General features: G+C 37.4%; 1 protein-coding gene and 1 pseudogene across 3 annotated transcripts in view; one reads left to right on the top strand and one right to left on the bottom strand.

Moving 5' to 3' along the window:
- IRF2 (interferon regulatory factor 2) overlaps positions 1 to 13,940 on the bottom strand; it is a 133,414-nt gene that overhangs the window by 79,302 nt on the left and 40,172 nt on the right. The window lies entirely within an intron of this gene.
- Positions 12,878 to 13,120, top strand: LOC114024362 (annotated as a pseudogene).

Genomic DNA, 13,940 nt, shown 5'->3' with positions numbered 1-13,940 from the left:
GATGAGCAAACTGAATATGAGAAAGGTGGAGTGACATAGTCACATTGGTAATAAATGTTGGGGGGAGGGAACTCAAACTCAAGTTGTCTGACTTCATCTCCCCATTTTACAGATGAGCAAACTGGAACACAGAGAGGTAAAAATTATTAGACCAGCATCACCTAAGCTAGTGGCAAAGTCAGGAATAGAATCTTGGTTACTGAAAAATATACTTAGAATTTTCCTCTTCCCAAATGTACCTTTCTTGCTTTCTCGGAAACATCTTGTGTTTGACATTCTAGGATGAGGATATAAGCTATTTTTACTTCTCAACACACTAGGGTCTGCTTGACCATATGCCAGGATTACTCTTGAGGGGAGTACTATTTTAGGTAGTACTGGTTAGATGGAGGGTGTGTCTCAATTCTCTTCTAGAGTTTGACAATTGCACATCACCACATGGCTTGTGAAAAATATGCATGTACGTGTAAAAGCTGATCGAGTGTTTTTGAGCTGGGTCATCAGGAGAAAAAACTCTTCCTAAAATTTTCTTCCAAGCTATGAACTGATCCAACTATTCTGGAAAGCAATTTGGAATTATGATAAGAAAGTGACTAAAACATCCCATACCCTTTGAGCCAGATTCCATTCTCCAAAGAGACCAACAATAAAAAAGAAAGGCTTTATATACACCAAAATATTATAACAGGTCTTTTTGTAGCAAAAAAAAAGCTAAAGACAAAGTAGGTACCCACTAATAAGGGAATGGCTGAGCAAGCTGTATTATATGAACATTATGGAAGATCACTATGCCATAAGACATGATGAACACAGAGAAGGATGGAAAACATATGAACTGATACAAAAAGTAAACAGAACCAGGAATATAATATATACAATGATTATAACAATGTAACAGTCACAGAAGAAGAAAAAAAAAGACAAACTGAATGCTATGAAGTAAGCAAGTATGTCTTCTTTTCCTACTTATTATTTAATAGTTCTACAAATGCTAGCAATAAAAACATTAAGACAAGAGAAAAAAGCAAATACATCAATACAGGAAAGAGGAAAGAAAACTATTATTTTTGTTGATTACATGATGACATACTTAGAAAAATCTAGGTGATCAGCAAACAAACTAAATAAGACGATATTGCTTCAGAAAATTTGCAGACTAAAAAATACACAAAATCAACATCATTTATGTATAATAATAACAAAATGCAGGCATCAATGATAGAATGGGAAGTCCCATTCAAAATAACTACTAATTGCATAAAATATTTGGAAATCAATCTACCAAAGCATTCTCAAAACCTGTATAGATTCAATTACAAGTGATTCTAAAAAAAAGAAGAACTTAAAATGCCAGAGAAATATTCTGTGCTTATGACTGGTTTATGACAATATAACAAAAATAATAATGCCAGAAAAATTAGTTTATAGATTTCATGCTATGTCAACCAAACTACCAAGAGGATACTATATAGTGCTAGATAAAAGAATTTTTTAAAAGCATTTGGAGGTCAAAAAGATCTAGAATATCAAGGAAAATAATGACTAAAAGCAAGAATAAGGGAATAGCACTACCAGACATAAAACTATATTATAATGCAGCAATAATCAAAACAATTTGGTACTTGTTAAAAATGAAAAGCAAATCAATGAAATATATTAAACAAAAGAAGAATTTAATTCAAAACTCGGTGTTCAATAAATCCAAAATTATAAATTACCTAGAAAAGAACTTCCTATATGATAAAAACTAGAAAAACTGGCAGAAATTAGCTTAGCACCATATTGTACATAATACTCCAAAATAAGTTCAAAAGGGATAATCATCTGAATATTAAATACCATACCATAAAAATTAGAAAATAAACACATTATACACCTTTTGCAGATATGGATAAGGAATGAATTCTTAACCAATAAGGAAGAAATAAAATGGATAATTTTGAAATTACATGAAGTTGAGAAGTTTTTGCACGAACAAAATTAATGTATCTAGGAAAAGAAAAGAAAGCAGTTAATTGGGTGGGGAGGGGTTATATCAAATATCACTAATAAGTGTTTAACATCCAAGACAATCAACACACACAATGGGGGGGGCAGGTAGGTGACGCAGTGGATAGAGCACTGGCCCTGGAATTAGGAGGACCTGAGTTCAAATCTGACCTCAGACACTTGACACTAGCTGTGTGATCCTAGGCAAGTCACTTAACCCCATTGCCTAGCCAAAAAAAGAAAAGAAAAGAAAAGAAAAGAAATGCACAATACCAAAAGTAGTCAAAGGATATGATCAAATAGTTCTCAAAAGAATTACAAAACTAACAACTGTTTCAAAGAATGTGCCAAATCGTTAATAATAGTAGAAACGCAAATACGTGATTTGATAATCGAGACTTCTCTATCACTGTAGAAAAAGAAGGAAGGAAAGAAGAAAACAAGCATTTATTAAGAACCTAATATATGCCAGGTACTGTATTAATCACTGTAAAGTGAAATCATCAATCTTTTGAAATATTAAAGTACTATTACAGACATCTAAGTGATTGCAGAAAGAATCTAACTCTTGGAACTTGTGTATAAAAATAGAAATTCTCTGAGAAATTGAATCCTCCTACATGAGCCATTAGGGATTCTCAGTTAATGCTGGAATATACAAATGGCTTCCAAACTTGTTCAGACAGTTGTCTCCTTATGCAAGAAAGGTCCTGTGTTACACTAGACAGAACACTGAAGACCTGGATTCCTAGTCTGCTTCTAACACTAGATGTGTGATCATGGGCAGATCAATCACTTCATACCTCTAAACCTCATTTTTCTTACTTATAAAATGGGAATAAGGGTACTCACATTACTCTCCTCAAAAGGTATTTTGAGGAAAGTGCTTGGTGAACCTTAAAAAGTGTTATAGAAATGTGAGTTCTTCTTCTTAGGACTGTAAAGAAACTAGAACAGGCATCCAGTATGTTGGAGTATGAGTTGGCTTTGGAGACCAGAACACCTGAGCTCTCCTCTGATACATACTGAGTGTGTGATCAATGCCTCAGGTGACTCCCTAAGACAAAAGAATTGAGCAGGGGCTTATCTTGTATAAATGAAGTGTTCTGAATACAAATAAAATCGGAGATCCCATTCAAGGAGGGGAAAAAAAGAAAAAAGAAAAGAGACTAGGACAAACTGAAAGAAAAAAAATTGTACAAAGAGAAAACGGGGCATTTTGCCTACGCTTTTGGCTTCTCCATCTTTATTCACTTAGTATTACTTATGTACCTAAGTAACCCATAGGGTGGGGTTGGGGGGAGGGGTGTCTAATAGGGACACAAGAGAAAGTAAATATGGTGGCTAGAACTAGGCCACAAAGAGGAAATCACATGGCCTAAGTGTTCTATTGAAGAAAATAAACACATTCCTTGCTAGGGATCATTACAATTCAGGACAATTCCAACTGCAAAGATAAACAGTCAGTCCTAAGTTTTCAATGCTAAACTAATGTTGATCTTAGCCCAGTAGCTAAAGGTCCCTCCCCCAAAACTGTCGGAGGTTACTTTAGGTGATAGGCTGCCAGTCAGGTGTACTGGAAAGATCTGGGGATTTGTAGTTAAGAGACCCGCATTCGAAACCTAACTCAGCTAGAACCCTTAATAGCTTCGGGATCATCAGCAGCTCATAGGCCAATCAAGCACAACTCTGAGTTTCAGGTTTTTTTTTTTATTTGTTAAATAAGGCTAATCACACTTTATTACTTCACATTGTTGTTGTTCAGAGGAAAGTGTAAATGTTATGAAAAACACTCTAGAAATGTTCCTTAAGCTGAATCAGTCGGGGCCACCCTAGAAAATTCAGGATGGATGGTCACAGTATCTTTTTAGAGCATCATAGCAGCCAAAAACCCTAATAAAGGTCTTAAGCTAAATTAAGAGATATAGAGTGTATAGAGCAAAGATTAGAAGCTCCATGGTATAAGAAGCAGCCCTTGCCTTTGAGAAGCTTATGATCAGACAACAAATAATAAATGGAGTGTTCCCAATACAAATTAAATCAGAGATCCCATTCAAGGGGGTGGGAAGAAAAGAGGGAAAAAAAGAGCCTAGGACCAGTTGGGAAAAAAATATATAAATAATAAATAAACAATAAATAAAATGTTAAAATATTGCAAAGAAATTTCACCTATGCTTCTGGCTCCTCCATCCTTATTGGCTGAGTAGTAGTACTTATGCATCCAAGTAACACATAGGGTGGGGTTGGGGGGAAGAAAAGTTTACTGAAGAAGGAAATGCAAATAGTATTTGAAGAGGGGAGGGCCCTGAGATCAGGACAACCCTGCAGTGAAGATGCGCTACTGATAAGACCACCCCTCCTGCTGAAGTGAGAATGGCCTCTTTCCCAGACTACTGTAAGACCTTCCTAATTGGTCTCCCTGCCTCAAATCTTTTCCTGTCTCCAATCTATGCAAAATTGAGGAGGCAAGAGATAGATGCCCTGTGCCCCACTCATTTGGTCACTACCATAATACAAACTCTTATCAAATCTAGCCTGGCCTATTACAACAGCAAGCTTTTGATCTCTTCACTCTTTCCTAGCCCATCCTCATTGACTGTGTCACTACCCTGCTCAACGAGCTTCAGAGCTTCCCTACTGCTCTGGGGAAAAATAACAGAGCTCCCCCAAAATACAAACTCCTCAGTCTGGAATTCTAAGGCTTCAATAATTTGGATCCAGCCTGTCTTTCCTCGCATATTTCACAGACGTGAAGGGAATCATGCATGTTAGAGCCATGCTGGCCTACTAGCCTTAACTAGACTCAGCATTCCATCTTCCATATTCACATCTTCCTACAGATTGTCTCCCATGCCTAGAATGCACTCCCAGATCATTTCTACCTCCCCCGACCCTTAGCTTTGCTCAAAGTCCAGTTTAAGTACTACTTTTTATCAGAAGTCTTTCTTGAAATCTCTAGCTGTTAATTCTCTGTCTCTGTCTCTATCTCTTTGTCTCTGACTCTCTCTCTGCCTCTCTCATATATTGGAAGAGATGTTTCTCTTCAAGAAAGAAGGACAACGACAACCACATGGAGTATCATACCTTTACCTGAAGGTGCTCTACCCAAAGGAATGTAAATTTTAATCACTGAAACCATTCTTTTTTCCCTTAAAAACTTCGACTTAAAGCCAAATCACTCTGGTTCTCATTGACTGGCCAACAACAGGTTGCGGGCCAAGCCCCACTTGGTCATTGTTTGGGCCCTGATTGGCTGAGAGTGAGTGTAGAGAGCAATTGTCTCTGTTTTGGTCAGAAACTCTGAGGGTCTTTCCCTCCTAGATTGATTTTTTTTTTTTGACTACATAAAGAGGCCATTATCCGTCCCATTTCTTACCTAGCCTTAATCACTAAATGAGCATTGCCTCAGACAAACTGAGACCTGGGAAAGACCTTAACTTGAAAAGGCCAAGGACTCCCACTGCATCCAGGGCCATCTCCAATCATCCTGATCTATATCTTGCCACTGGACCCAGATGGCTCTGGAGGAGAGTGAGGCTGGTGACTTTGCACAGCCCTCCCTCACTTTAATCCATTTCACTTGCAAGTCAAGATATCACCTTCCTGATGTCATGGTCCTCTTCAAGAACAAAGGACAAACACCAAAAACAACAACCACTGGGAGGACCCTCGGTCTAAAAAGATATATTGGAACCAGACTCTGAGTGCCAAGTTAAGGTTCCACCTACCCTCCTTTAAGAGAAATCACAATAATATTTAATTAACAATAATCACAATTATAATAATAATAAAATCATAAATAATTTAATTATTAATATTTCAATTTATTATGAATGCTACTTAAAGAAGCTTGTTGGTGTTATAATATACTATATCATATATTATCATTATAATATAATATTATTAAGCTATGTCACATTGTAGAAAATAAAAAGGTTCAAGCACCATTCAACAGCATCACAGCACTAGGATTATGGGACCACAGGATTTAGTTACTCAAAGAAGCTTAAAAAATAATCTAGCCCAACCCCCTCATTTTATGGATGAGGGAGTTAAGGCCAAAAGAGGGAAAGTGACTTTTTGAAGGAGGAAGGAAGGAAAAAAACATTTATTAAGGGCCTACTACTTTCATTTGATCCTCACAACAACCCCAGGAGGTAGTGGTTGTTATTATCCCCATTTTATAGATAAGGAAATTGAGGCAGACAGAGGTTAAGTGGCTTGTCCATGGTCCCACAGCTAGGAAACATCTAGGGTCACTTTTGAACTTAGATCTTCCTGATTCTAAGCCCAGGGCTCTATCTACCTAGCTTCCTCTAGATAAGCCAGCTCCGACAGGTAAGTAAGTAAACACAGCTGCAACTTAGTCTCAAAATTTAGTGTTCTGCCTATTATACCATGCTGCCTCTCTTAATTATTACTTTTTTTTCTGAGACAAAAATTCTAACAACAATCGACAATAATAAAAACATTCCACCAAGAACTAGCAGGAAGAGCATAATGTGTGAATTGGAAAAATAAAACTGCACAAAATGTGTGACTGTTTGAAGATTGTTGACTAGGTTTTTTTTAAACTTCAGAAACTAACAAGTCTTACGGAAATGAAGCTTACCTTTTTGTGGGTCTAAATTCTACATAGTTGGTAGGTAGCACACTAGATTTAACATCAGAGGACTTGAGTTCAAATCCCAGTTCCACTACTAATGTTGAAACCATACTGGTATACCATTTAACTTATGTGGCCTCAGCTTCCCGAGCGATAAAATAAAGGAGGTGACCTAGATGATCTCAAAGTGACCTTCTGACTCTAAATCCTATGATCCAACAAATTTCTCAACACCTTTCCCCCACCCCCAGAAAGGAATCTTTTTAGTTTTTCATTGAATTCTTTTTTTTTTTTGTTTGTTTGTTTGTTTGTTTTTGGCAAGGCAATCAGGGTTAAGGGACTTGCCCAGGGTCCCAAAGCTTAGTAAGTGTCAAGTGTCTGAGGCAAGATTTGAACTCAGGTCCTCCTAACTCCTGGGCCAGTGATCTATCCACTGTGCCACCTAACTGCCCCAGAAGCTGTCTTTTTAAAAGTATTTATTCTTAAACTTCTAATCCCATTACGATCACAGCTGAGGCAACGCAAGGTAAATAGAAGAAAGAGTACTGGATTTGGATGGAGTCAAAGGGCTACTATCTGGGTGACTTTAATCAGAACCTCAGTTTCCTCATCTGTAAAATAAGAAGCTCGTACCAGATGACCTCTAATGTCTCTTCCATCCCCAAATTTTATAATCCTATGAGCCGCAGCATAGCAGAAAGTATAAATGTGTTAGAAGCGGCTCTCAGGACCTGATGCCATTAGATTCTGCAATTCAGCAAGACCAGAGAGAACAGAACACTAATTCTAAGACAGATGCACTCAGTAAGCACACGGTATATTTTTCAAACACTGTTTCCATAAGGTAGATGGGGGAAAAGAAAGGCACAATTTTTCCCTTAATAAGCATTTCCTCCTATTGATGCATTTGCTGTACAGCAAAAACATAGCAGACCTTTTTTTGCCTTTTAAATGCTTTATTGATGCTCTTTAAAAAAAAAAATATCACTTTCTAATGACTCTCCTGCCCCTAACAGAACCTTCCTTTGTAATAAATATGCAAAATCAAGCAAAACAAATCAACACACTGGCCACGTCTGAAAATGCTTTATTCTACACCTGCAGTCCATCACCTCCCTGAAGGGACTACCACTGGTCCTCTAAAGTCACATCTGGTCATTGTATTGAAAGACTTTAGAATAAAGTAGGAAATTTTCAATATATTGATTATAATTACTAGCTTTTTAAAATTCATCTTTTTTTTCTTTATTAAGGTTGTTGCTCTTCCGGCTTAAAGAGGACCAAAATGACATCACTATGTCAGGATCAAGTTTCAGTGTGTCCAACTGTGGTCGATCAGACCAATACAAGCTCAGAAGGCTCTACCAGAGGTCAGGCACAGTTAGTCCGTGTGAACTTTTGGAGTAGAGATGTCTCTAAATTTATACATCTCATGTTTCTTTTGAGCTACCTTACACACCTCACATTTCTTTATCATAAGGTACAAAGGGAAAAATAGGTGATGTAAAAACAAAAGTAAGTTATCTATTTGTAAAATAAACCTAACAGGTCAGATTTGAAATTGAAAACACTTTACATTACTGTGGTCACTTTAGTTCTGTTCACTTAGTTCCCTGAATCAACTCCTACAAGTTTTCCCAAATTTCTTGGACTTCAGATAAATCAACCGGGGGGTAGCAATACTGCATTACATTCATATATCACAATCTGTTCAGCCACATTCCATGGCCACCCACTTCTCTTCAAGTTCCAAGGTACTCCAAAAAAAGTGCTGCTATAAATAGTTATGTATTATGGGTCCTTTACTTCTGTTTTGACTTCTTTGGGATACATGCCTAATAGTGGTATTGCTGGGTCAAAGGTTATGCACAGTTTAATAACTTTTTTTCTTATAATTTTAAATTTTCTTCCAGAACATTCAGACCAATTCACAGCCCCAACAGCAGTGGTCTTTCATTCTTCATTTAAGGTGGCAAGCATATTTTAATAGGCTGAACAACAGGCAAAAATCTAATAAGATGAAATTTAATAGGGACAAATCTTAATGCCCAGAGCTGGATTCAACAAGTCAAACACACAAGCATGGGATGGGGAGGCATGGCTAGTCCACAGTTCATTTGAGAAAGAACAAGTTGCTTTGGTGAACTCCAAGCTCCATGTGAATATACAAAAGCTAGGTAGTCACAAAAGCTACTGACAAAGATAAGGAAGGTGAAGGAATGGCAGGGAAGAAAACATTCATAACTGCAATCTCAAAAGTTGCATATTTATTATTATCCTGTTTGGGTCTTTTTCACATGCAAAGTATAGATTTTTAGAAAGACTCCTAAGAAATGTTTGCACAAACTTTCTGAATTGACAACAGAGAAGCTCCATGGACAACTGATGGGCCATTTTACCATACCCTCCCTAGTATTAATAGTACATGCTCCACATTCAGGGAGCTTCTCACAGAAGAATTATCTTTTCCATCAATTAAGAATGAGTGAAATCCCTCTCCTTCAGGTCCACTCACCTCTATGGGCTCTATCCCCTCTTGAAGTTAACATCTTTTCACCAAATGACAGACCTAATCTTTAAGTAATGGGGAAGGGAGGAGAGAATTGACATCTTTTAAGTATGTGCCTGGTACTGTGCTAAGTGCTTTTACAAATATTATTTCAAGGTGCTATTATTATCCCCATTTTACAGAAGGGGAAAAGAAGGGGCCGAACATTTATTAAATGTCAACCATGTACCAAGGACTGTACTAAGCATTTTATGAATATTATTTCAGTTGATACAACTCTGGGAAATAGGTGCTGTTATTATTTCCTTTTTATTACCTATTATTACCTTTTCTAGTTGAGGAAACTAAAGCAGACAAAAGTTAAGTGGCTTTCTCAAGGTCACACAGCTAGTAAGTATCTGTGGCCAGATCTGAGCTCAAATCTTCCTGCTTCCAGGCTCAATGTTCTGTACCACATATCTACCTATTGGATGGAAAGAGTCTTGGGCTAGGGATCAGAAGACCTCAACTGGGGGTACAGATCAACAACCACTTCTGTGATATAAACTTAAGCAAGTTTATTAGCCTCATTGTCCTCAATAATAAGAGGAGATAATGTTTGCACTCAAAGGATGATTTTAGGGATCAAATAAATCAACGTCTATAAAGCATTTTTGTTAATATAAAGTGCTATCTATGTGACTGGACTATTGTGAGTATAGGTCACACTCAAAATCTGGTTTATAAAAACTCAAGTGATTTCTATAATCTCTCTTAGATCCATTTATTTCTTACAATCATGGCTTATCAAAGACAGTGATGACATAAATGGATAAAACGTAAAAACATAATGTCTCCTAAATCTAGAAGCTCAAAGTGATTTCATCTAGGACAACCTCTTACTTCAGAAAGAGGGAAACTTGACCAAGATAGAAAGGGGCAGAGCTAAGATTTTTAACTCAGGTACTCTGACTCCTAATTTAGTGCTCCTTCCACCATACAATGAATTAAAAGAAATGGTAAGAAAAAGTTTAATTATTTTTAATACGGTTTAACTGTTGACTTGTTTTTCAGATTCTATTTTTCTTTTCAAAAAGATCTCATTTCAGAGGTATGGCTTATATTTGGGGATCATTTATGAGTTATTATTATTAATAGAAAGAAATGGCAAACCACTCCATTATCTTTGCCAAGAAAACCCCAAATGGGGTCACAAAGAGTCAGGCATGATGGAAAACGAATGAGCAACAACAACAAATTATTGTTATTATTAATGTTAAGCAGAAATTCTCCACTCAATGTTTCAAGAGCTATAAAACTCAACTTCAGAAAAGTAGAAAGTCAGGCATTAAATATGGACACTGGAATATAGCAAATATACTTATTTACTATATATTACATCATATTATACTAGATTAGATTATGTTATATTACATTATATTGGATTGTGTTATATTTTATTAAATTATGTTGTATTATACTATATGTTACATTACATTATATTATGTTACACTACATTATTTTAACTTATAAATAGCCATCCAATTAAACTCACTAGGCTCAAGACCTAGTTCCACTCAACCACAGGATTTGAGGACTGGTAAGTGGGCTATTGGACAGTGGTATAGTGGAAGGGTAGCTTTAGGCAGTCACTTGAACACAGGTCCAAGGCCCAACCCAGAGTTTTCTTCATACCAGCTGTGCAGCAACCCAGATCAAGTTGACTTGGTCTTGCTGCGGTCTTCAGGATTGGAAATGTCCTGTGACAAGTCTGGACTTACTAGGGTTGCTGCCTGATATCAATAGTCCACATCTAAAACCAAAGGTTTTGGCAAGAAGTGGGCTACCCTCCAATCATGGTATCAAATAGCTACCGGACATTCTATACTCATTCGTTGCCTGACAGCCCTTTTCCAAAATGAGTGAATAAGAGACACTTGAGAGCACTAAGTTTAGAACCAATGGGAGTCTCCTTCCTTCCTGATGCTCTTATAGAATGGAAGCCCCTTCAAGGCAGGGACTGTTTAATTTTTAACTTTGTATCCTTATTGCCACAGAGTAGATATAGATAGTAAATGCTTGTTGATGAATTGATTGATCTGCTTCCTCAAATGAAGAAATGATGGTAATATAAAAGACGAAAACGTGTACAGAGAGGATGGGGGGGAGGGGAGAGGACAGGTAGAAATTAAGAAATAAATATTAATATATCCAAATTATTTTACTTAAATCTAGTTGTGGGCCCCTCCTGACCCTGATAACTAAGGTTGGTAGAGTTCTTTGTTAGCATATCTTTATCTCAGATATACTAGGCAATCTACCCAATGCTTAGTAAAGTTCTATACACTTAGAAATCAGTCAATAAATATGACTATCTGATGAGAGATGCTATCCAAATTGTTACTTTAACAACTGCCAGCCTCTAGAAAGAAAGAAAGCTTCAGACGGGTGGACAACAGAGTACATCATGTGGACTTCATTCTGTTTGAATGTTCTGATCAAAACCTGGTTTCCCTCATCCTGACTTAGTTAACAGAACAACTTTTTTCAGAACCATGGCAAGACTGAAAATTAAAGCACTGAGTGATAGTAGCTTCTAAAAGACACAAGAAAAAAAAAAGGAACAGAAAGTGATACCACGGTCTGTTCGACAAGGCTAGTTTTAGAAAGAAGTTTTCATCCTACAGCCCTAAGCACCCACTATTAGTATGTTGGGTTAAAATTAATTTTGTTCTGAGAAAGGAAAAAAAAAACTACTCTGATTTACATTGATTTCCACAGGGAGCAGTAACCACCTGGATGGTAACTTGCTGAAGGCACAGAAATAACTTAAAAAGAGTCCAAGACACAGGGTTATATAATTCATATTTCCCCTGCCAACAAAACTCCCTTCAACTATTTTTAGAAAATATGTATTAGGTCTCAGCATTTTCCAAATGGTAACCAGAAGCCTAATGGGGCAACTGTGACATATCACCATACATCCTCTTTTCCCTGAGCCCCTGGTCTTATTTTGTCTATCTCTGTATGTATATCCATGTCTATTTCTCCTGATAGCACCTAAGGTTGTGGAAGGCAGGTATTTCTTCACCTTTGTGTTTATAACCATAGTAAATAAATTAACATATATAAGGCTTCAAACCTTAAAGCATTATATAAATGCTAGCCATTGATGTTGTGAAAACAAATTTTGATTTATTGTAAATATACTTATAATTATTCCTACAATATTATTATTGTCATTATTACTAATTATGAATTGTTGGTATCTGTCTGATTCTTCCCCCTCCACCACCTTCCACTGACTGCCACCTCCATCTAAGATCACATTGAAGATCCAGCTTTGAAGCTGGAGGGCATGTGGTACTTCCTCTTCCCAAATCCCCAATCTCACACCTCTCTGCTTTGTCCCTCCCCTTCATTTATCTTATTTGCCTTGCACTATCTGTTGAAGAAACAGACAGGCTGCTTTCTTATCAAAAACGTGTCTCCAAAAAATTTATTAGCAAAACAAGGGAAAACTAATCATAATGATGCACTTACTCTTGATTTTCTAGAAAGCAGACAAAGTAGCGGAAAGAGCAAAGGGCTAGGAGTCAGAATCAAGCCACGGTTGCTGTTGGCTTTGGATCAATTCCTTTATCCTCTTTGAAATTCAGTTTCCTTAACTGCAAAATGAGAGAACTAGGTTGGGTGATAACTAAGGTCCCATCTAGCTTTAATATTCTACGTTCCTGTGCTCTTAGAGTTCAAAATAAAGAAAAGTATGATCCCTAACAAGAAGGTAGATCACAATGCTGAGAAGACTGTTAGAAAGTGCAGCTGTATTTTTTTTGCCCATCCAGCCATCACGGCGAAAGCTTGGCTATCATCTTACAATCACGTCCTTTCACAAGACAGTGAAAATTAAGGGGTTCCTGGCCAAGAAAGGGAAGCAGAATTGTCCCACTCCTCAATGAATTTGAATGAAAACAGGTCATAAGATCAGATACAACTCAAAGACGGGACACTGAAGAAAGACCACGCTGGGATTATAAATGGCCAGGAGCAGAGCCAAGATGGTGAAATAAAGGCAGGGACTAACTCAAGTTCTCCCAAATTCCCCTACAAACAACTTCAAAGTAATGCCTCAAATTAAATTCTGAAGCTGTAGAACCAAAAAAGGGTAGGATGAAACAATTTTCCAGCCCAAAATGACTTAGAAGGTTGACAAGAAAACTCTGTTTCGCTGGGGTGAAAACAGGGTACAGTCCAGCACGGGTCCTGCCCTGGCAAGCCAACAGCAGACCTCAGAGCCAATTGAATCAGCAGCAGCTTTTGGAGTTCTCAGCCCACAGAGGGTGTGGGAGCCAGACAACTGGTCAGAAAGAGATTACTGGGGACCACTGACTGGCATTGGGTGCGGGCCACTGTTGCATTACCCATACAAGGTTCCAGGTCACAGTCCCAGGGCGAGGAAAAGAAATAGTACACAAGTGCTTATAGCCCCAGGAGAACTGGGACTCTGATCATAGTTCCAAGACAGAAAAGAGTACCTGTAGACTCTCATAGACCAGAGCACAGGCCAGGAGATCAATGACCGCATCTACCGTTAGATCATACTACCTTGGAAAAATTGAAAACTTATAGGTCTCCAGAACTAGTTGTGAAATCAGCAGCGCAAAAAACCTGAAGTGTGAGACAATGTCTCCTCCACTCCAGGAACTGAATCCAATTTTAACATAAAGTTAAAAGTCAAGAAACAGGCTGGGAAATGAGCAAACAATGACAAAAAAGAACTCAACCATAGAAAGTTACTATGGTAATGGGGAACAGTAAAACACAAATTCAGAAAAAAACAATAAACTTAAAACAGTT

This window comes from Vombatus ursinus, unplaced genomic scaffold (assembly GCF_900497805.2).
Source record: "Vombatus ursinus unplaced genomic scaffold, bare-nosed wombat genome assembly UNPS02014821.1, whole genome shotgun sequence".
Classification (NCBI taxonomy): Eukaryota; Metazoa; Chordata; class Mammalia; order Diprotodontia; family Vombatidae; genus Vombatus; species Vombatus ursinus.
This window is presented reverse-complemented; position numbering and strand designations above follow the sequence as displayed.